The following is a 7,773-nucleotide window of genomic DNA, read 5'->3' on the forward strand; positions in this document are numbered from 1 at the left end:
TTTGTTTCTACTTCAGACTGCTGCATCATTGGCTTCAATTGCTCCAGAAGTGCTGCTAATCCCTCCTTCATCCTGGCTTAGTCACACCAACTCATATTTTCTCCAAGGAAACACAATCCAACTTCCAACACCAATGTTATGCTCACACTCCACTTCCTCGCTTGGTGAGAAATTTCAAGGCTGACTAGATTCTGCCTTCCTTTGGAGGAGAGGAGTGTTTTTATAATAATAATACTTCATAATAACATTCACAGATGATTCACCTTAAGCTAAAAGGCATGAAAATGCCCTTTGATGAGGTGACCACAGAAGTACGTACTTAAACTTCTAGTAAATGTTAGCCTTCTGTGTTTTCCTCTCATTTTCCCCCTTGTCTTCACTTTTTTGGAGGGTGGGAGATGATTATTTACTTCAAGGTGTGGAGCTAAAGAAGGATCCCAGTGCCTTGCTGGGGGAGGGAATGCTATCTAGGACTAGATATCTGTTTTGGATAAATTATGTCAGCTGCGCTTGTTCTGCAAACTGCAGAGTGGGACATGGGAAGACGCAATTCTACAGCACAAACTCTTCTGAAGTTGTTCTGAAATTCTGGCAGAGTTCTCTGTGCTCCACAGGAAACCCTTTAAATGAGAAAAAAAAAACAATAGTCAAATCTTCCTCAAGTGCAGGTCAATTTCAGTTGTCTATGCAAGCTATACAAAGTTCTCAGCACCACAGGGGCTACTTTGTGCAGCCAATTCAAAACAGCTGGATTGTGATCTTGAGCTCCATCACAGAGAGCTTTTATGAACAAAGACACGAATCCTTCCAGAAAGGACAAATTGATGGTGGTTTGCTGTTGGACTGGCTGAAGTTAGTAATAGGTAAGATTAAGCTTTAGTCACTACTGCTGTGCTTCAAATTTATGATGATGTAATGCCATTTAAATTAGGTTTTCTAAACACAGGAGCATAAGAGCATCTGGTGTCTGTTTCCATGGTATTGTATGGAACTGTTGGAAGTATACCTGGAAGCCATGCCTTTTTCTCCGAAAGCCAATCCCAGATATTTGTGGGAAAGCTGAGACACGTATAGCTAGAGACACTCTTTGTTCTTATGACTTCATATGCTCCAAAGATGGGCTCTGAGACTGACAACAGGTTTCAGCACCAAGCGATGGTAAACTCTATTTATGTGGTCTGGGTTTATTATTATAATTAAAAATCTCTGGTCTTCCCACTAAACTCCTTTGTTTCTGTTAGTTTGCCTTGTTTGCAAGCTGTATTCACGAGCTCACAGCTGTGGGTATGACAGCTAGGCCACAGTGAGCAAGAGTGAACTCCTTCTGGAATGCAAGTCATCCCCCAAGTTGATCCCCAGCGTTTAGCATCCCCTACTTTCATTTTTACATGCTTTGGAACTGCTAGGTTGGCAGGAGCTGGAACAAGCAACAGGAGCTCACCCCATCATGCAGATTCGAACTGCCAACCTTTGAACTGTCACTTCAGCAGCAAGCTCCACCCACTCTGCACCATGAGCTCAGACACAAGAAAGAAAGAAAGAAAGAAAGAAAGAAAGAAAGAAAGAAAGAAAGAAGTGGAGACAACCCAATCTCACCCCATAAGCCCCACACAAAGCAGCTGACTCATGTTCACTCTGTCTTTCGCTCTCCCAACTACCATGCTTTTCAACTCTTGGCCTATATGCCCAAGCTCAGAGCCATGGAAATGACTAATTAAAAAAACAAACTCATTACTCCCCATTGGCCCACATTGCACATTCAGGTTTGGCCCTAAAAGTGCTCTATATATGTACTGTCTCAAAGATTTACAATACAATTCTACATGTTTTTACTGAGAAGCAAGTCCCGTTGAATGAACTGAGGGTATGCAGTCCCCCATTCATCATTTTGTTTCTCCATTTGGTCTGTAAGTTATCACCAGGTTAGCATAACCACACCCAGACAAGACCCATTTCCACTTCCCCAGTTATTTTCCTACATCTCACAGATATCATGTTTCTCAATATGTATTTTTATGGAACAGAGCATTAATACCAAAGTGCTCCCCACTCACCACTTCACCTAATAACTACCTGCTGTTTCATTTGTGATAACAGCTTCCTTCTGTGGAGTACTAATACATTCTTTTGACATTGTGTTGTTCTCCAATCTCATTAGCACTTGATGTTTTTAAAACACCACAGTGATGGAATCTGAACGCTTTCCTTTTTTTTTCTTGTTCCCATCGATCAACAATTTCTATATTTTGTTTTTAAACATGGTATGTCCCATGCAGTATATCCACATTTTGACAAACAATATTGGTTGGTTGACTACCCTAGTAGTAGACCTTGTCCTGGTAGTCCTGGTGACGGGGCTGCTGTTGTGACACAGCATCGGTAGGGCAGCATAAATCTTGAAATGACTGGCACAAACTCAGTCTTCTGGTTCCTCCTTCTACTTCCCACCATCTACTTCTTCATCCTCTTTCTGCTGATGAAAAGAGTCACACCTAATGTGGCCCCATCTACGTCTCTCTGCGTCCTTGCCAAACTATCAAGGAAACATGAAATTCATCATGAAATTCTTCTTTGTGCAGCATAAACTGTTCTGTATTGGTTGCGTTAAGCAGTGGTAATGGGCTTTCCCATTAAAGCACAATATTTGTGAGGGAGGTGATTCTCCACATCAAATGCTCCATGCCTGCTTATCTGTGTCTCAAGCATAAAACACTAAGGAGCCATGTTGAAGGGGGAGGGGGAAAATGCAGCAAAAGCCACTTCGGCCACAGGTCAAGGGCATGATTAATATGACACACCTGGCATGAGGGCAGGTGTGCAGCATCCCAAAATTGTGTTCCTTTGCTACCCTAACTTTTAGCATAGAAGGGTCATCTTCTTACTTAAAGAACTCTTTTTTGGTGTTCTTGGGAAGAGGTTCTTCTAACTCAGCACAGGAGGAAAAGATAGGTTGCCTGCATATTATAGCCAGCTTAAAAGCAGGCCTCCAGCCAAGCAATTCAGGGCCCAATCCTATCCAACTTTTCAGCACTGGTGCAGCCGCAATGTAGCCCCAAGGTAACATGCCCTTACCTTGAGGAAGCCTCTGTGATTGCCTCCCCACCACAGGATGCAGTGCACGCCCCATTGGCATGGCTGCTCCAGCACTAGAAAATTGGATAGGTTTGGGCTGTCTGCCTCCTCCCATAAGTGCTGTACTCTCATGTGCAGTGGCCACATACAAAGAGAGAAGTTTCCTTAGTAGTTCCAGGTGTCTCACAGAAGTTAAAATCCACCTGCTTATATTTGGATCAGGCCTGCACTGCAGTGTACGGGGCTCCAGAAAATGACTTTTCTTGCAACTGCCGTGGCAGAGAAGAGAGTGCTGTGCATCGCTTTCTCCATTTTGCTGCTTTCCTACACTAGCTGCAGAAGGCTGTCAGCCTCCCACCAACATACCCCTCTTCTGGGTGCCTTCTTTTTGGAGCAGGAAATGGGGAAATAGGAAGTTGGACACTGAATTTTTGAAAAAGGACATTTTGATTTGAAAATGAAATATGGGGAAAGGCATAGCAGCATACAGGAAAAGATGTCACACTGTTCCCCTTGTAGCGTGCTATGAATCACAGTTGCAATCCTGCATGTAGCTGAATGGATACAAACACCTAAAAGCTTCCAGTCTGGAAACAGGTAGCCCCAGGTCACCCATTCAAACCTCACCCTTATTTTTATACCAGTCATCTGCTACCTGCCCCTAGCACCATGGCACCCATCCTTTCTTTCTTTGGAATTGCTGCTCTCTCTCACCTAGAAAGCAGTTACATATTAAAAGTTACATTTTATACACATATTTTTAAAAAGATCTGTATATAAACCCCGTGGCGGACGGACACACACTCATCAATTGCAGCAGCCCGAGTAACATCAATTTACGAGTCCCCCTCCACAGTTGGTTTGGCACTAAACTAGAAGGGGAGGGAAAACACCAAAGGAAAGAGATAATAATGAGTGTGGCCATTCTCTGCAACATGCCCTCTTTGAGCCTGGGCTGCCCAGTCTGTTCTTTGAGCAAGTAGGGATCCAAATCAGGATTCTCTGACTTCTTCTCTGACTTGCAGGTATTAGGAGGCTGTCAGTGAGCGTGGCTGAAAGAAAACCCCCGCTTGCACTCATTGCTCTTTGTTCAGATGAAGTGATGCTTTTGTGGCATTCTGCTCTCTGGCACAGAAAAGGTGGGAAAGGCAGAAAAAATGGATTCCTTTACTCATCTGCCAAGAAAGTATTGCAGGTTTTAACACACTGAATGCCTGGGATTTCTATTCAACTTTCTAAGTAATAAGACTGAAACACGATATACAGCAGGAATGTTGCTGGCATTGTGGAAATTGTGCATAGGCTTGGAACAAATGAGAAACTGCAACAAATTAGGCATTCATTCCATTTGACTTTCACGACAAGCTAAAAACACAGAAGATACAATGAGTCCTGAGTGAGCAGTGATTCATTCCAATCGCCTTCATTCCTTGAGATGGGTGGCTCCTTGGAAGAATTTCTGTTCCTTAGCGAGGCTCAGCAGTTAGTTCATTTGAAATCTAGTTTCCAAAAACTGATCTACCGCCCCACTAAATTATTCCTTGTTACCACATTACTGAGAGGGTCACTGTGATGCTGGGGGGGGGGCGGCTACCTTCCCTTCATTTGAAATATTTTCAAACAACTGAACTCATCCACACTCTAGTCATTCCTTGTTCTCTCTTGACATTATTTAGAGCCTTTCTATGAGACCATTTTCAAAACGGTGACCCACTACATGGTATAGAGCTTACATTTCTCAGTGTCATATACAGACACACAGAGCTTAGGACAAGTGAGACCAGTGTCTTGATGTTCTGGTCTGATGGTCTCACTTAATAGTTTTGTGAATTCCTAACTTAAGAACAGGCCTGGTTCATTTACTCTCAACGGTCTGATGATTACATGTTATTGTACCTCTGGGTAGGTTTATTTCCTTGTTTTTTTGATTCAGTGGTTTCCCTGTCCTAAATCCTTTTAAAACAAATAAAAAGAGAAGTTAAACAAAAGAATAAGGAAACATTCCTCCTGAATGAGGTCCTCTAGCCAGGCCCCAGTCTCAAAATGTTAGCTGCTGGTTCAGTTTTCCACATTCATGACAAAGCTTGTGGCAGTGCTGCTGTCATGGCAAGTGTGTGCATGTGAAAGGCACAAGGATCCCTTGAACAATCAAGGTGGGGAAGGATTTGGGATGTGTGAGATAAAGTGGGCTCAGCAAATTGCAGGGTATTCCAAGCTATTCATTTGACAATCACCACCATAACCTCAGCAAAGGCATTGGCTCACATTGTATTGTCTGATGAATCCTTGACTATGGAATTCAGGCTCTAGACAGGCTGTGAAGAAAAATGGATGGAGGGCAAAAGAGGCACAGTGCCTGGCAGTTGGCAGCCCTTTCTCCCTTGCTCTTTGCTTCAGTATTCTCGTTTACTGGGAAATCGATGGTCTTCCCACAAATTGCTAGGAAGCCCCGACTGAAAGAGATCACCTTGGAGAGCCTCCCTCCAAGTGGACAGAGTGCCTCAAAATCTGGGAGTCCTCCTAGAAAGCAAACAGTAGCAGAATGTGACAGTCTGAGAGAGCCTGGCAAACTCCCTCCCTCACAAGTGAACTTAGATCCGGCCAGTAAAAAAGTTAAGAAAAAACTAAAGCATTTATTAAAAGACCGACAACAGCAACAGGGTAGATGCAAAGGATCAGAACAAGCCATGTATCAAAAAGCAAACAGTACTGACAAAGAAAAATTGTTGGTAAAGCCTTGGAAGGAGATTAAAATGCAAACAATTTCCTGACATGGTTAACTGAATACAGTATTGTATTTGACTTCTGCTGTCTCAGGATTCTGGTCCTATATCCACAAAGGTCAGCGGCATGCCTTGTCAAGCTGCTGCTGCTTTCAATGACAGACTGGGGGCGACACACCTAAGCATTCCTGTGAATGCTTAGATTCCAATTCTATCTGGCCCTTTATAGTGGCAGGAAACCCAGGCCATTGTCATGCACTTCTGGGGCATTGTCACAAACAGCAAGGGCATGCAACAGTGGCTCCCAGAGGTTCTGCTGCTCTAGAGAAGTTGGCAGTGGGGTCATTGTGGGCAGGGAGGGGGAAGGCAGAGGAGTTTGGGGTGTGGAAGGGGAAGGGAAGGATGAATCTGATGGCACCAACGTGTGCCAGGGTCCAATCCCCTCTTTTCCAACCTGTCCCACCCCTTTTCTCAAACTAATAACAACAACAACAACAACAACAACAACAACAACTCGGTATTTATATACTGCCTTTCTGGTCATTGGATTACTCCTCTGACTTTATTCAAGGCAGTTTACATAGGCAGGCATATCTAAATCCCTCAAGGGGATTTTTACAATTATACCAGCTACATAGCTAGCATGGATCTGAGGAGACCCATAGACTACTAGGAAGCCTGCGCATAGATAAATATAAAATATTTTTATTTACCTCTGGCAGGCCTTCTGATTACTCCTCCCACTATTGGATGTAGTGTAAGCTCTGTCAGCATGGCTCCATCATCGGTTTGTTTATTTATTTAGCGTATGGCATATAATACATGGACTTATATAACAATTAAACTAGATCAAATGTCAATGTCCAGTTTGTCCAACCATTCAAGGACAGAGTTACCTTCATTGAAAAAGTCACACCATGGGCCAGTATAAGCCCTCAGTTTGCAGCCAGACACAATGTGGTATACGATTTGGCGGGAAAACCTGTGGCAATCACACTGTGGGGTAGATACTAGCCCCCATTTAAACATTGAGTCCTGGTAAACACCATGTAGGGTACAGATCCTGTTCAAAGTTTTCTAGTGCTGGCGAGGTAAGTCGAAACCTGGCACCTTAAGTGTAGGATCGTCTATATATCTACCTGTTTCTGGGCGTTCGACTGCCCATTTAACTTTCCATTGGGCATTGATGTTGAAATTATTGTGCAGATGTTGCACGAGTGCCAGAGAAGGCTTTAAGCCTACCAATTGATAGATGAGGAAGATCAGTGTGCACTGGTAAAAGTGGGTTGTTGGTGATTTTTCTATATTCTTTCACTAAAGCCTCTTGTCTCCATAGGGTGGGGAATAGAATTGGGCAGTGAGTGGTCTTAAAAATCCTAGGATTGATTATATCATAGGTGTTCCCAATTGGGTGGTTTGTGACCACTTGGGTAACTAACTGCTTCCTGTACTGGTCAGATGGATTTGAATGTCAATCAGCGGTTGCATCCCAAACCTAGCGGGTTGATTGAGGTGGACCCAGATGATGAGACCAGCAATCTACAAAATGATCTGTCCGCTCTACCATGTAGCTCTGTTGCAACAGTGCTGAATTCTAAGAACACCATTGCCAAGGAAGCATCCCAGAACAATGGCTCTGCAACAGGATGCCATGGCAGTCTTTTATAGGATGCTGAGGTATCACAGAAGGTTCTGGGGAATTAGATGTGCCCCAAAATAGGAGAAAACTGGCAAAAAATTAGGGAAAAATCTAGGATTTTCACCACACAGATGTTGCTCTTCATGCAAGTCTGCAGCAGTTTCTGCAGAAAGAAGTGTCTTGAATCTCTCTCTCTCACACTCATACACACACACACATGGGTGACTCACTGAACCTTACACATGGCAAACCCTTGACTCACTGAACCTTAGGAAACCATGGCCTCTGGCCTCTGAGATTTTGGATGCACCATTTCGGCTGTTTGGGCCTGTCCTCTTT

This window comes from Tiliqua scincoides, chromosome 4, assembly GCF_035046505.1.
Source record: "Tiliqua scincoides isolate rTilSci1 chromosome 4, rTilSci1.hap2, whole genome shotgun sequence".
In the NCBI taxonomy this organism is placed as follows: domain Eukaryota; kingdom Metazoa; phylum Chordata; class Lepidosauria; order Squamata; family Scincidae; genus Tiliqua; species Tiliqua scincoides.